The 13,694-nt window shown below is 54.2% G+C and overlaps 2 protein-coding genes across 8 annotated transcripts in view; one reads left to right on the top strand and one right to left on the bottom strand.

Moving 5' to 3' along the window:
* Window positions 1-3,075, bottom strand: part of LOC137415825 (intersectin-1-like) — a 62,197-nt gene extending 59,122 nt beyond the window's left edge. The window contains exon 1 of one of the 7 annotated variants that reach the window (XM_078774094.1): window positions 2,865-3,075. The gene's annotated coding sequence lies outside the window, so the exon portion shown is untranslated. Of the gene's footprint in view, window positions 1-2,857 lie in introns of all 7 variants that reach the window. The other 6 variants (XM_078774098.1, XM_078774095.1, XM_078774093.1 and 3 more) reach the window with 6 other exon arrangements.
* Window positions 1-13,694, top strand: part of LOC137423509 (quinone oxidoreductase-like protein 1) — a 158,199-nt gene that overhangs the window by 11,778 nt on the left and 132,727 nt on the right. The window lies entirely within an intron of this gene.

Consider the following 13,694-nt stretch of genomic DNA (forward strand, 5'->3'; position numbering starts at 1 on the left):
GAGAGTGCTGTGAGGGATGCAAAAGGTGGACGAGGAGGGAGGGTGAGGGATGCAGAAGGTGGACGAGGAGGGAGGGTGAGGGATGCAGAAGGTGGAGGGATGCAGTGTAGGATGCAGAAGGTGGGAGGTGCTGTGAAGGTTGCAGAAGATGGAGAGTGTTATGAGGGATGCAGATGTGTGGGGGTGGGGGTGCTGTGAGGGATGCAGATGTGTGGGGGTGGGGGTGCTGTGAGGGATGCAGATGTGTGGGGGTGGGGGTGCTGTGAGGGATGCAGATGTGTGGGGGTGGGGGTGCTGTGAGGGATGCAGAAGGGGAGTGCTGTGAAGAGTAGAGAATATGGGGTTGCTTTGAGGAATACAGAAAGGGGGGAGGGGGGGGGGAGGTTGGGGGTACTTTGAGTCATTCAGGAACTTCAACAAAGGAGGTCATTACACCCATGACACATATCCACACTTTTTCTAGATACCTATCTAACTCAGTTTTCAAACAAAACATCTTTAAAAACAAAAAAGAGCACAAAGTGAATTGGAGATACACATCTGCAAAGAGAATGTTTAAATCATGAAAAAATGACAAACAATTTTCACAGTATGACAGGTGCAATGGATTTCCTGGAATTTAAATTTTATGTTTATAGTGTCGACTTCATTGGCATTTTCTTTTTCTTTTTTTCATTTCGATAAACGTCACAAAATTGTGCGGTCCACCACATACATTTAAGCCAATTAATCATACTCTAGAGTCTACTCAATTGCCAGAAACTTGATTTTAAAAAGCCTCAAAGCTGACATTGACATATCAGCGAGTCCAACAATCTACGCTGGAAGATGGTTCCACTTGGGTCATACTACAACTTTCCTCCCACTCATCCTCTGGTTACTCCAGGTTACCCTCAATGACCCATGTGGAGAAGTTATCATGGATTAGACCCAAATGAGCCTGCTACTATTCTTCTGTGGGATAGAGGGTTAATGCTTACAAGTGTGCCAGGATGTGCCTTGATGATCTTCAGGGTATGATGCTGGACATCACATAGCTTCTGGAAAATGGGTCTTGCTAGCAGAAATCCAGGCAAGAGCATATTCAATAGCACTTACAGGCATGACCTGATGGAAGCAGGTAGAGAGCTACCTGACTCGAATCGTATTGTTGCCTTCAATGACGAGGGAACGACAGTCGAGTGCCTTTGAGAACGTAACACCAAGGATATAGAACACATCACCTTATTACAGTTTCACTCCACCAGGAGTTGCTTTAATGGTTTCTTCCTACTCAGGGTCATCACCTTGTACTTCTCTGGGACAAAGATGACCTTCCATTTGAGGACAAATATGTATTTGAGGCATATCAGCATTTAGTGATGCAGATCATCATTTGGCAGGGCATCCATCTTCCACAAAGCAATACAGCATACAGTCATCTGCACAGAGTCTGATCTGATTCCTCAGCCCATTACTTTTTGTATACAGAGACATTGATCACAGCACCCCCTTTTGTATCCTTCACAGAACCCCTCCCCACCTTCAATACCTCCTCAGAGCACCCCATTCCCCCCCCCCCCCACCTCCTCTATCTCTCACATCACCCCCCCCACTTTCTGTATCTCTCACTGACCACCCCCACCCCCTTTCCGCATCCCTCACAGCTCCCCCATCGCCTCCCCTTCTGCATCCCTCACATCGTCTCCCCTTCTGCATCCCTCACATCGCCTCCCCTTCTGCATCCCTCACATCGCCTCCCCTTCTGCATCCCTCACATCGCCTCCCCTTCTGCATCCCTCACATCGCCTCCCCTTCTGCATCCCTCACATCGCCTCCTCCCCTTCTGCATCCTTCACATCGCCTTCCCTTCTGCATCCCTCACATCGCCTCCCCTTCTGCATCCCTCACATCGCCTTCCCTTCTGCATCCCTCACATCGCCTCCCCTTCTGCATCCCTCACATCGCCTCCCCTTCTGCATCCCTCACATCGCCTCCCCTTCTGCATCCCTCACATCGCCTCCCCTTCTGCATCCCTCACATCGCCTCCCCTTCTGCATCCCTCACATCGCCTCCCCTTCTGCATCCCTCACATCGCCTCCCCTTCTGCATCCCTCACATCGCCTCCCCTTCTGCATCCCTCACATCGCCTCCCCTTCTGCATCCCTCACATCGCCTCCCCTTCTGCATCCCTCACATCGCCTCCCCTTCTGCATCCCTCACATCGCCTCCCCTTCTGCATCCCTCACATCGCCTCCCCTTCTGCATCCCTCACATCGCCTCCCCTTCTGCATCCCTCACATCGCCTCCCCTTCTGCATCCCTCACATCGCCTCCCCTTCTGCATCCCTCACATCGCCTCCCCTTCTGCATCCCTCACATCGCCTCCCCTTCTGCATCCCTCACATCGCCTCCCCTTCTGCATCCCTCACATCGCCTCCCCTTCTGCATCCCTCACATCGCCTCCCCTTCTGCATCCCTCACATCGCCTCCCCTTCTGCATCCCTCACATCGCCTCCCCTTCTGCATCCCTCACATCGCCTCCCCTTCTGCATCCCTCACATCGCCTCCCCTTCTGCATCCCTCACATCGCCTCCCCTTCTGCATCCCTCACATCGCCTCCCCTTCTGCATCCCTCACATCGCCCTCCCCTTCTGCATCCCTCACATCATCCCTTTCTCAGTTTTTGTATCCCTCACTATTACTATTAGTATTACTGCACTTCTCATAGCACCCTCCCCCCTTCTGTATCGCCCATCGCATCATCTTCTGCACTCCCATTCGCTTTCATGCTCTTCTTCCCCGACATCGCAGTCACTTCCTCAAAAATACACACACACACACACACACTTTAACCCCTCGTAATCACTCCCCCTTACCGTTTACCGTTTTGCCGTCCCACAGCCCTTGATGTCTGGATATTATTTTCTTCGTATTTCGCACCTTGCCCTCAAGACTTATTCGCACACTGCTTCACCTCCGTCGCTTCTCCCTCTTCCTCTTCGCCTTCCCCCTTCAACTAATGGCAATGCAGCGCACACCCAGAACGGCGAGAAAACGGAAACCTGCACGTAATTTCTTCTCGACTTATTAAAGGGAATGTTTATTTCCTTCACACAGTTAAACCATCCAGACACGATGTAAAATTCAATTTTAAACTGTGCCCATACCACGAAGAGTACGTCATTAATTGACTAATTGACTTAAACGCCGTTTAACAACAACAACAACGGCGACGATGATGATGATGATGATGATGACACATGACCATGCTGTCCTCACTGGCAATCATTCACTTTCACCTTTAAAAACAATTCCCTGAATCTTTGTTTTATAACAACGGTTTCTGATCTTGTTTTTTTACAAGGTCTATTACTGTATTAGTATTATCGAAAAGGCAGTGGATGAAACTACATTTATCCCCCTGTCGACGAGTTATAAAGTTACATCACCTACCTATAAGTAACTATACCGTATATAAGTTATCATTTAAAATGGGTGAGGAAAAGTTAAAATATCCCATTTCTCACGTCGACCCAAAGCCACAGTCAATCTAGTTTTGTTTGTGAAGCCTTAGGCCTATAAAGCCATACAAGGATGAATCTATATGAACATATCCTTGTGATTTTGATTACAGGAAATAATCGCTGCTAAAAGTCTGATCTACTCTTGCTTTGGTTTGCTTTGAATTCCCTTATCTTGATTCCTGAGACCGTTTTTGTTTTAGTACCACTCGTTCGCAAACCCCACGGCGTTGCCATGGAAATCTCCCTGGCAACGCCAATTGGACGATCGGGTCGCTCGGCTGGGAAACCCGATCCCTCCATCTTCGGTATCTGCTTCGTGATTTGTATCTGAAAACTGCTGTCCCATGAGTTGTCCACCGCAGGCACGCTTCATGTCGGAGCATGAAATCGCTCGGACTGTGTCTTAAAGCCGGCTGTCCCATGTGCAGTTCAGTTGTTCGATTTAAAAGATGTGTTTTTTGAAAAGACTAGACCATCAGTGGCCTTGGTTTTTACAGCGCAGCTCGTAGGGCAAAGCCGTCGAGAACAGTGTTTGTCCGTCTGTATGTATGTATGCATGTATATATGTCCCCTCAAACGTATACCAATCAGAGCTGAGGATCTGGTCACATGACAGGGTGATGTGATTACGTCTGATGTCATTACGGCGATGCAGCAGCTGACTCCGCACACCGCCATTTTCATTTATATGCCGTTCAGGCCGAACATATCGTCGAACCTGTCATATATCACAAACGCCATGCTCTACCTTTACGTTTTTCATTCAGTGTGAAACACAAACAAACCTATTGTTAAAATGACCATCAAATATTGAAAGCATCGGCATTATGTCTTCCAAAAAAACGGTACGTACCCAACCATTGAGGGGTATAATCTAGATTACAGTAGATCTTCCCTCAGTTCTGTAAGTAAAACTTACCTTGTAGCGACCCATGGGTCCCCCAAAGCTCGAGACCAGCAACAGAATCTCCTGGCCCAAGCCGGTGACGTAACCGGCGGCCAAACCGCGGCGCCGAGGTTATAATCCTTTGCACCTGTCGGTCACATGACCACCAAAGCGTGCCTCGCCTGAGAGGCGGGGCTTTGGTTCTGATGTATGCTTTTTGGTTTGAATATATATATATGCGAACCCGATAAACGGGCTTTCAGAGTTCCCGAGATGATTATACAATAAACATCTTCTCGGACGAGTTTGTGTCTTGTCCGTCACTTTGTCCGTCTCAAGCAGGAGCGCTGCTCCTTCACTGGTGACCCCGAGTTTACGACACGCGATGGACACGGCAGTGTCCCTCAAACTGCCCACTTTCTGGGAAGCACATGCCGCCGTCTGGTTCGCTCAGGCGGACTCCCAGTTCGCCCTGCGTGGCATTACGGAGGACACCACGAAATACCATTACGTGGTTGCCGCGCTCGGCTCCGTGACGACCGCCCGCTGCCTGAGCCTCCTCCAGAGCCCGCCCGCTGACGGCAAGTACGACGCCATCAAGGCACTTCTTCTGGGCGCTTTCGCCCTCTCCCCGGCTGAACGCGCACGACGCCTGCTCGACCTTCCTGAGCTCGGCGATACGCGCCCGTCCGAACGTATGGACTACACGCTCGCGTTGCTCGGCGAGCATCCCTCGGATTTCCTTTTCCAAGAGCTTTTTCTCCGCCAGCTCCCGGCCCAGGTCCGGGTCGCCCTGGTAAGCACGACCATCACGAACCCCCGCGACCTCGCCAGGGAGGCCGACAAGATCGATTCGGCAAGCCAGCTCGTCGGGGTGGCTGCCGGGAGCCCGCCCGCTGCCCAGTCGGCGCCCGCGGCGCGGTTTCCCGCCCACCCGCCCGACGCCCGCGACGCAGCTTCCTTCCCGGAGGCCGCCGGGCCAGCGCGACTGGCAGCGGCGATGCCGCGTCACCCGGTCCCGACGCGTCGACCGGAGCCCCCGCCAGACCCGGCCTGGTGTTATTTCCACGCCAGGTTCGGCCGGCAGGCCCGATCATGTCGACCCCCGTGCACGTTCGGCAAGTCGGGAAACGGTCGGGCCGGTGCTCACTACCAGCCATGAGCGCCGGCCGTTCCGGAAGCCTGCTATTCATCGCGGACCAAGCGTCGGGGCGGCGTTTTCTCTGCGACACCGGCGCTCACCTGAGCGTCATTCCCGCTTCGGCGGAGGACACGCGGGCCGCCATTTGCGGCCCCTCCTTGATCGCGGCCAACGGCTCCGCCATCCGCACCTTCGGCCCACGCACCGTCGCCCTCCGCTTCGGCAGCCAGCTCTTTCGCTGGAAGTTCGTGACGGCGGACGTCCCCATGGCTTTCCTCGGGGCCGATTTCCTTTGCGCCCATGGGCTGCTGGTCGACGTTAAACGTCGGCGTCTCGTCAACACCGAAACTTTCAGCTCGCTGGCGTGCGCCTTGAGCCATTCCGCGCCCACCGAGCTTTCCTGCGTCCTCCCGTTGGCAGACGACTTCGTGCGTCTCCTCGCGGAGTTCCCGGCCCTCACGCGACCGACGTTTTCGGCCGTCACGGTGCGTCACGGCATCGAGCATCACATTCCCACTACGGGCCCGCCGGTGTACGCCCGAGCTCACCGTCTCGACCCAGCCAAACTCGCCGTCGCCAAGGCCGAGTTCGCCGCGCTGGAGCGCCTCGGCATCGTGCGGCGCTCCGACAGCGCCTGGGCCTCGCCGCTGCACATCGTCCCGAAGCCGGGGGGCGGACGGCGGCCATGCGGCGACTACTGCCGCCTCAACGACGCCACTACCCCCGACAGGTACCCCGTCCCGCACATCCAGGATTTTTCCGCCCGGTTGGCGGGGCGGACCATTTTTTCAAAAGTGGACCTGATTCGGGGGTACCACCAGGTGCCTGTCCGCCCGGCCGACATCCCGAAGACGGCCGTTATTACACCTTTCGGCCTCTTCGAATTCCTCCGGATGCCCTTCGGCCTCAAAAACGCGGCACAGGCGTTCCAGCGCCTGATGGACGGCATGCTGCGTGACTTGCCGTTCCTCTTTACCTACCTGGACGACATCCTCGTCGCCAGCACGTCCAGAGCCGAGCACCTCCTCCACCTCCGGACGCTGTTCGGCCACCTCAGCGAGCACGGCTTGATCGTCAACCCGGCCATATGTCACTTTGGTGCGGCGACGATCGACTTTTTGGGCCACCACATCATCCGGAACGGCGCCGTACCGCTACTGGCCAAAGTCGAGGCCATCGCCACTTTCCCGCGCCCCCGCTCCGTCAAGGCGCTGCAGGAGTTCCTCGGGATGGTGAACTTTTACCCCCGCTTCGTGCCCCGAGCTGCGCAACTCATGCGGCCTTTGTACACCGCCCTCCGCAGCCAGCCGGCGAAGCGCGACGTCGTCTGGTCCATGGACATGGACGCTGCTTTCACCGGCGCGAAACGGGCCCTCGCCAATGCCACGCTGCTGGCCCACCCGGTACCCCATGCTCCCATCGCCCTCACCACGGACGCCTCCGACTACGCCGTGGGCGCGGTTCATGAGCAATGGGTAAACGGGGCCTGGCAGCCGCTCGCGTTCTTCAGCCGGCAACTCCTGCCCAACGAGTTGAAGTACAGCACTTTCGACTGTGAGCTCCTCGGGCTGTACCTGGCCGTCCGCCATTTTCGCCACCTTCTGGAGGGCCGCCCGTTCACGGCCTTTGTCAACCACAAGCCATTGATTTTCGCCATGGCCAAGGTCACGGAGCCGTGGTCGGCCCGCCAGCAGTGCCACCTCTCCGCCGTGTCGGAATACACCACGGACATCCGGCACGTCGCCGGAAAGGACAACGCCGTGGCCGACTGCCTTTCTCGAGCCGGCGCCAACGCCGTCCACCTCGGCGTCGATTTCGCCCTGATGGCGACGGACCAGGCCACCGACAGCATGGTGCAGGCGCTCCGGGTGGCGGACACGTGCCTCCGCTTGGCTGATGTCCCCTTCACAGATACGGTCCTGCTTTGTGACGTCTCCCAAGGCTGACCTCGCCCCGGTGTGCCGGTCACCTGGCGGCGTCGCATTTTTGCTTCGCTCCACGGCCTCTCACACCCGGGCCGGAAGGCGTCCCAGAGGCTGGTGTCGGCACGTTTCGTCTGGCATGGGTTGCGACAGGACGTCCGCGACTGGGCCAACGCCTGCACACCCTGCCAGCGGGCCAAGGTCCACCGTCACACCCAGGCTCCGCTGGCTCCTTTCACCATGCCCGAGCGACGTTTCGACCACGTCCACGTGGACCTCGTGGGTCCCCTGCCCCCATCGCAGGGGTTCACCCACCTGCTTACCATGGTGGACAGGACCACCAGGTGGCCGGAGGCCATGCCCCTCGCCTCCACCACCACCGCCGACGTGGCCCAGGCGTTCATCGCCACCTGGGTCGCGCGTTTCGGCGCACCGGCGGACATCTCGTCGGACCGCGGCCCACAGTTCACGTCCGAACTGTGGGGCGCGGTCGCCCGCACATTGGGCGTTACCCTGCACCGCACCACGGCCTACCACCCCCAGGCCAACGGGTTGTGCGAGCGGTTCCACCGCTCCATGAAGGCCGCACTCATGGCTGGCCTCCAGGACGACGGCTGGGCCGACCGGCTCCCGTGGGTCCTTTTGGGCCTCCGCACGGCTCCAAAGGAGGACCTCCAGGCGTCCACCGCCGAGCTGGTGTACGGCCAGGCCCTCCGCGTCCCGGGCGAGTTCGTGCCCGACGCCACCTGCCCCTGGTCCGCCGCGCGCTAGCGCATGGACTTCCAGGAGGCCGCCCAACGTTTCGCCCCGGTGCCCACGTCCCGCCACGGCGACCCCCAATCCTACGTCCCCCCGCACTCCGTACGGCGGAGTATGTCTTTGTGCGCCATGACGTGCACCGGGGGCCGCTCCGGCCACCATACGACGGACCCTTCCAGGTCCTACGACGGGACAACAAGTCCTTCATCGGCGGCCGGGTGGACCGGATTTCGGTGGACCGCCTCAAGCCGGCCCACATGGACGTCGGCCAGCCACCACGGCTGGCTCTCCAACCGCGGCGCGGCCGCCCCCCTCCACTGCACCCCCCGTCCGGCCACCCGCCAACACACCGGACCCCCCCCCCCCCTTGGTTTTGGTTTTTACAGTGTAGCTCGTAGGGCAAAGCCGTCTAGAACAGTGTTTGTCCGTCTGTATGTATGTATATATGTCCCCTCAAACGTATACCAATCAGAGCTGAGGATCTGGTCACATGACAGGGTGATGTGATTACGTCTGATGTCATTACTGCGATGCAGCAGCTGACTCCGCACACCGCCATTTTCATTTATATGCCCTTCAGGCCGAACATATCGTCGAACCTGTCATATATCACAAACGCCATGCTCTACCTTTACGTTTTTCATTCAGTGTGAAACACAAACAAACCTATTGTTAAAATGACCATCAAATATTGAAAGCATCGGCATTATGTCTTCCAAAAAAACGGTACGTACCCAACCATTGTGGGGTATAATCTAGATTACAGTAGATCTTCCCTCAGTTCTGTAAGTAAAACTTACCTTGTAGCGACCCATGGGTCCCCCAAAGCTCGAGACCAGCAACAGAATCTCCTGGCCCAAGCCGGTGACGTAACCGGCGGCCAAACCGCGGCGCCGAAGTTATAATCCTTTGCACCTGTCGGTCACATGACCACCAAAGCGTGCCTCGCCTGAGAGGCGGGGCTTTGGTTCTGATGTATGCTTTTTGGTTTGGATATATATATGCGAACCCGATAAACGGGCTTTCAGAGTTCCCGAGATGATTATACAATAAACATCTTCTCGGACGAGTTTGTGTCTTGTCCGTCACTTCGTCCGTCTCAAGCAGGAGCGCTGCTCCTTCAACCTCACGGATGTCTGGATTCCTCCAAGTTTCTTTGTTTAATGTTATAAGCAGCATTAGCGACTGTTTAAAAACTAATCATGTGTGTTTGTGGTTTATAATATTTTACAAGCCCGGCTACGCAGCTTAGACTTTCGGTCTTGTTTTTATTATACTGTACAGCGTATATCTGTTGTTTGTGTTCCTGTGAGAACATAATATAATAAATTGCATACGTGTTCATGGTAGTACCCTGGGTCAGGTCATGGGCACCAAAAAAATTGGAGGGGGGAGGTGGGGAGATGACTTATAATATTCACCTGGACACGTGCAACAATGCAAGTGGTTTACTGACCTCTGCTGCAGACAAGGGGGATTAAATTAGCCAGCACAAAATATTGTTACGGATCTCAGAACATCGGCTCTCCCCTTATCAAAAGGGGGTTAATCCCCTTGTCCTCTTATCTGGCCGACGTGACCCTGGAAGTTATAACGTCCTTCCTGGCGCGACGTTAGGTAGGGTTTTTAGGCCTTGGGATTCGCTACTACCTAAGTGCTAACGCCGACCGGAAACGAGGGAATAACTCCCGCCCGAATCACTGATATTGATGGAAACGCCGAGTGGATAGCGATCTGCGATCCGAGCTGTTAACAAGTGACTAGAACCGATTCTAAGCAGTTGCGATCGTGCCATGCTTACCCAATTAGAGAAAAGACTGATGCGATCGGATGGAGAGGAAACCAGGAAAATAGGAAGAACAGATGGGTTTATTAATTATGTACAAGAAGAAGAAGAGGAAATGAAAGGAATGTACAAGAAACAAAGAGGAAGGAAAAGTACACAGGGCAGTCTTAACTACAGGCTTAACTTATTCCCTGGACAAACGGGCCCGTCTCACACAGACAATTACACGGGGATTGCAGATGGTAGGGTGGAAGGTCCGGCGATGGTGTCCAGGCTCCAGTCCTCGACCCGTTACAGGCGATGAAAAACCTGGCAGGCAGCTCTTCACGTAGCGTAACGCGAACGGACAATTATAATGATGGGGGGAAGGCTGGTATACTGGCGTACGTAATATGCGCACTACTCGCTCCAAGCGCACCCCCCCCCCCCCCCCCCCCCAATGTCCTGCACGCTGCAGTTCGTGGCAATGCATGCCGCGCGCTCGCCCTTAGTACAACGGGTTGCCACAGCGCGTCTCTTTGAAATACCAAGGCTTGGCTTCAGTTCCCTCGTAAAGCGCACATCCCAGGTCAAGCGCCTCTCTCTCCCCGCTCAGACCTCTTTAATCACGACAGTCCTCTTAGCACAAGCTTCCGCTGTAAGCCCTCTGTAATACCAATGCCAGTGAGTCCTTGCAGTCCTTTCAACCACGATAAGTTCTTCCAATACCAATCTTTCACTCGAGTCCCCTCCGCACAGTCCTCACGAGGGCTTTTCTCTTGGTAAAGCGCATATACTCTCGAGTCCTTCCGAAGGGTTTTGCGTGCGTGCTTTTATAACATAAGCCAGCGAACGCTCTCGAAGCCCAAAAGCCACGCCTGTCAGGTAATGTCACTCCAGCCCTGGTTGGCTGGTTATGGCTTACCGGCCCCACCCTGACGGCTGGGTGACGTGGCCACACCTCCTCCCTGGCGCTCCGCCCCCTTTTTCCGGGCTTCACCTCGTGGCTTATGGTGGCGTTGAGCGAGCTCAAGGGCAGCGAAGGCTGCTGGCCAAGGAGTGTACCAAATTGGGAGGGGCCATGGGGCACAGACTGGAGAGCACTTAATGGCGTCGCTTGGAGGGAGGCTGCAAAATGGACGAGGGGCCTACTTGTTATTTGATTGATGCAACACAGATTCAACTATTGGGAAAATGGCCTTATCTAACACATACTAAGAAATAACTGACGTCCTATGGTGACCTACGTGTTGCTTGTGGCCTATCTATGGGGTGCTACCTTTAACCTTTAATGATGTGATATTTACAAGCAAGTGTGGGTTCTCAAAATTGCAACACTGCACCCCTCCTTTTGCCAGGCTCGGCCCGAGCCGATCCGAGACCTGGGTCAGGACTATCTTTTAACAATTAGTGTGACTCTTGGGTGTGGTTACCCTCTACTTTTAACCTACTACCCCGAGTGCGACAGTTTTAACATGAGATATGTCCCCCCTGCTGCGTTGTGTCCTACCTAACTGACTCACGCCCACAATGAACTGAATTACGGAATTATTTTCAAGCTAAACATTTAAGCTGGTGGGGAGCATTATTTACAAGACTACTATTAATTATTTACAAAACTACAACTCAGGACCTGTCTTTTGTGGGAAAAAGAAGAGAGATTGTGATGAGAGGAAATGCCAATTGCAATGCACTGCACCGATACACCATACACGATTATGCACAATAAATGCACCATAATAAAAAAAAATGCATGAAAAGCACCAGCACCAAAAATGCACAAAAACATTTCAATAATTATTATAAATGATGACGTCTTGTGCTTGTCTGCTGGGCCGATGTATCTTGGCTGTATCTTCTTGCTTGATGTATTAATTAATAAAAAAGGGCACAACCCGTGTCCGCTTTTTTATTTATGGCCAGCAGAGCCAGCGTAGGTGGTCCGACTGCTGGGCATTGATGCCACTTAAAACAGTGGTCCGCAAGCCAGATACTGCTGGCAGCAATGGTCTGTCCCAGCAAAGGTGCCAGGCCACAGAACGTGTGGTCCATAGGTGCCAGGCCACAGAACGTGTGCTCCATAGGTGCCAGGCCACAGAACGTGTGGTCCATAGGTGCCAGGCCACAGAACGTGTGGTCCATATGGTGTATCAGTGCAGGCAGGCAGGCAGCAAGGTGCAGGCAGCAAGAGTGCGGCTGCACAATTCAGGGCACCTGCACACCCCCCTCGCACAAAAGACCATGGTCCATGAGTGGGGAAGGAAGACAAAGCAGAGGTTAGCGGGGTGCAAGGGCGCTAGGGTACACGTAATCACAAGGCAATGCGACATGAGGGGCGCTGGAGAGCGAGCTGAGAAAGCTTGTTCCTACTCGTACGTCACCCCCCATGTCAGCCTACACTACCCTTGCCCTTCCCCGTATTTACACAATTTACAAATTTACCAATTCGTCTCAACTGTCTCGTCCCCCATATCTCCCCTAAACCAAATTCGTCATCAATCCCTCCCAAGAAAGAAGGGATGGAATAACACACAATGTCAAACTCCGTCATGATGCGTCTTTACCTTCCAAACACTTGCAAAATCTGGTGTGGAGTCCTATCACCTCGGTGAGTGGATGCGGATGGTGCGAAGACATTTTCCTCCTAACTGTCCTTCTAAATAACATTAACTCATTTATACTACCCGGGGTCTTGCCCTGCCAATCCATTGGCCATCATTACACTATGTGGTTCTAAAAACCAATTCCCATTGCCCATACTGTGGTGCTCTCCCAATTTTGGGGTCTCACTCCCCCCATTTTTCCATCTGTGCCCTCGCACAATTTCGGGGCTGGGTCGTGTGGCTCTCCCAGCAGGTCTACTTACCTGCGCACCTCCGCCACTGAACGTCGCCACCCGAGCTTGCCTAGCTCCTCACCCTAATCTACCTGGGGAAGGCCCTCCCTGGCGCTTACCCCCTCGATGCCCACTCTGGCATTGGGCTACCCGGGTCCTCTCCTGGGATCCTTGGGCCCCGCTGAACACTACCTGAATGCTACCTGGCTCCCAGAGCCTACCTGCGGCCTCACCTGGCCGACAGACTACCAGTGGCGGAGTGCTCAATAACCACACACACTAACAGGCTCACACGCCCAGCCATTCCACACACTTATGCACCCCTCTAAGCAATACTTTGCTACTACACGCACCACAGATGTCAATATCCAACCAAAATGTACCTACTCCCTCTACCTAATTTGAAACTACCCTCCCCGGGTATTCGTGAAGGGGTCCATCCTTCCCCCATCCACTCCTTCGCACCATACACTCCACACCACGTATTCCACACTACTCACTCCACACCATTCATTCCAGACCATTTATTCCAGACCATTTATTCACTTGCACCCTATGCAAGGCAATCACTCAATACACAATGACACACATCCTCAATACTCCACTCATACAGTTTCACACACACACACATCCCTCTCGAGCACTGCCTCATTTGCTCACCAGCACTACAAGGACTTCCATTCACAATGCCTCATTTCCGCCTAAACCTCAAGCTCATACACACAGCACCATCTAGCTATCTACTCCCTTCTAATACTAGTGCTTCCCATCATCCCTTATACGAAGCACTCCCTCGTCATTATCATCCATGTAATCTCTCTACGTCCCCACTACTTGTACAATGTCACTACTTAAATCTCAAGTCTCCTAAAGTCATCTC

Source organism: Myxine glutinosa, chromosome 3 (assembly GCF_964187855.1).
Source record: "Myxine glutinosa chromosome 3, kmMyxGlut1.1, whole genome shotgun sequence".
Classification (NCBI taxonomy): domain Eukaryota; kingdom Metazoa; phylum Chordata; class Myxini; order Myxiniformes; family Myxinidae; genus Myxine; species Myxine glutinosa.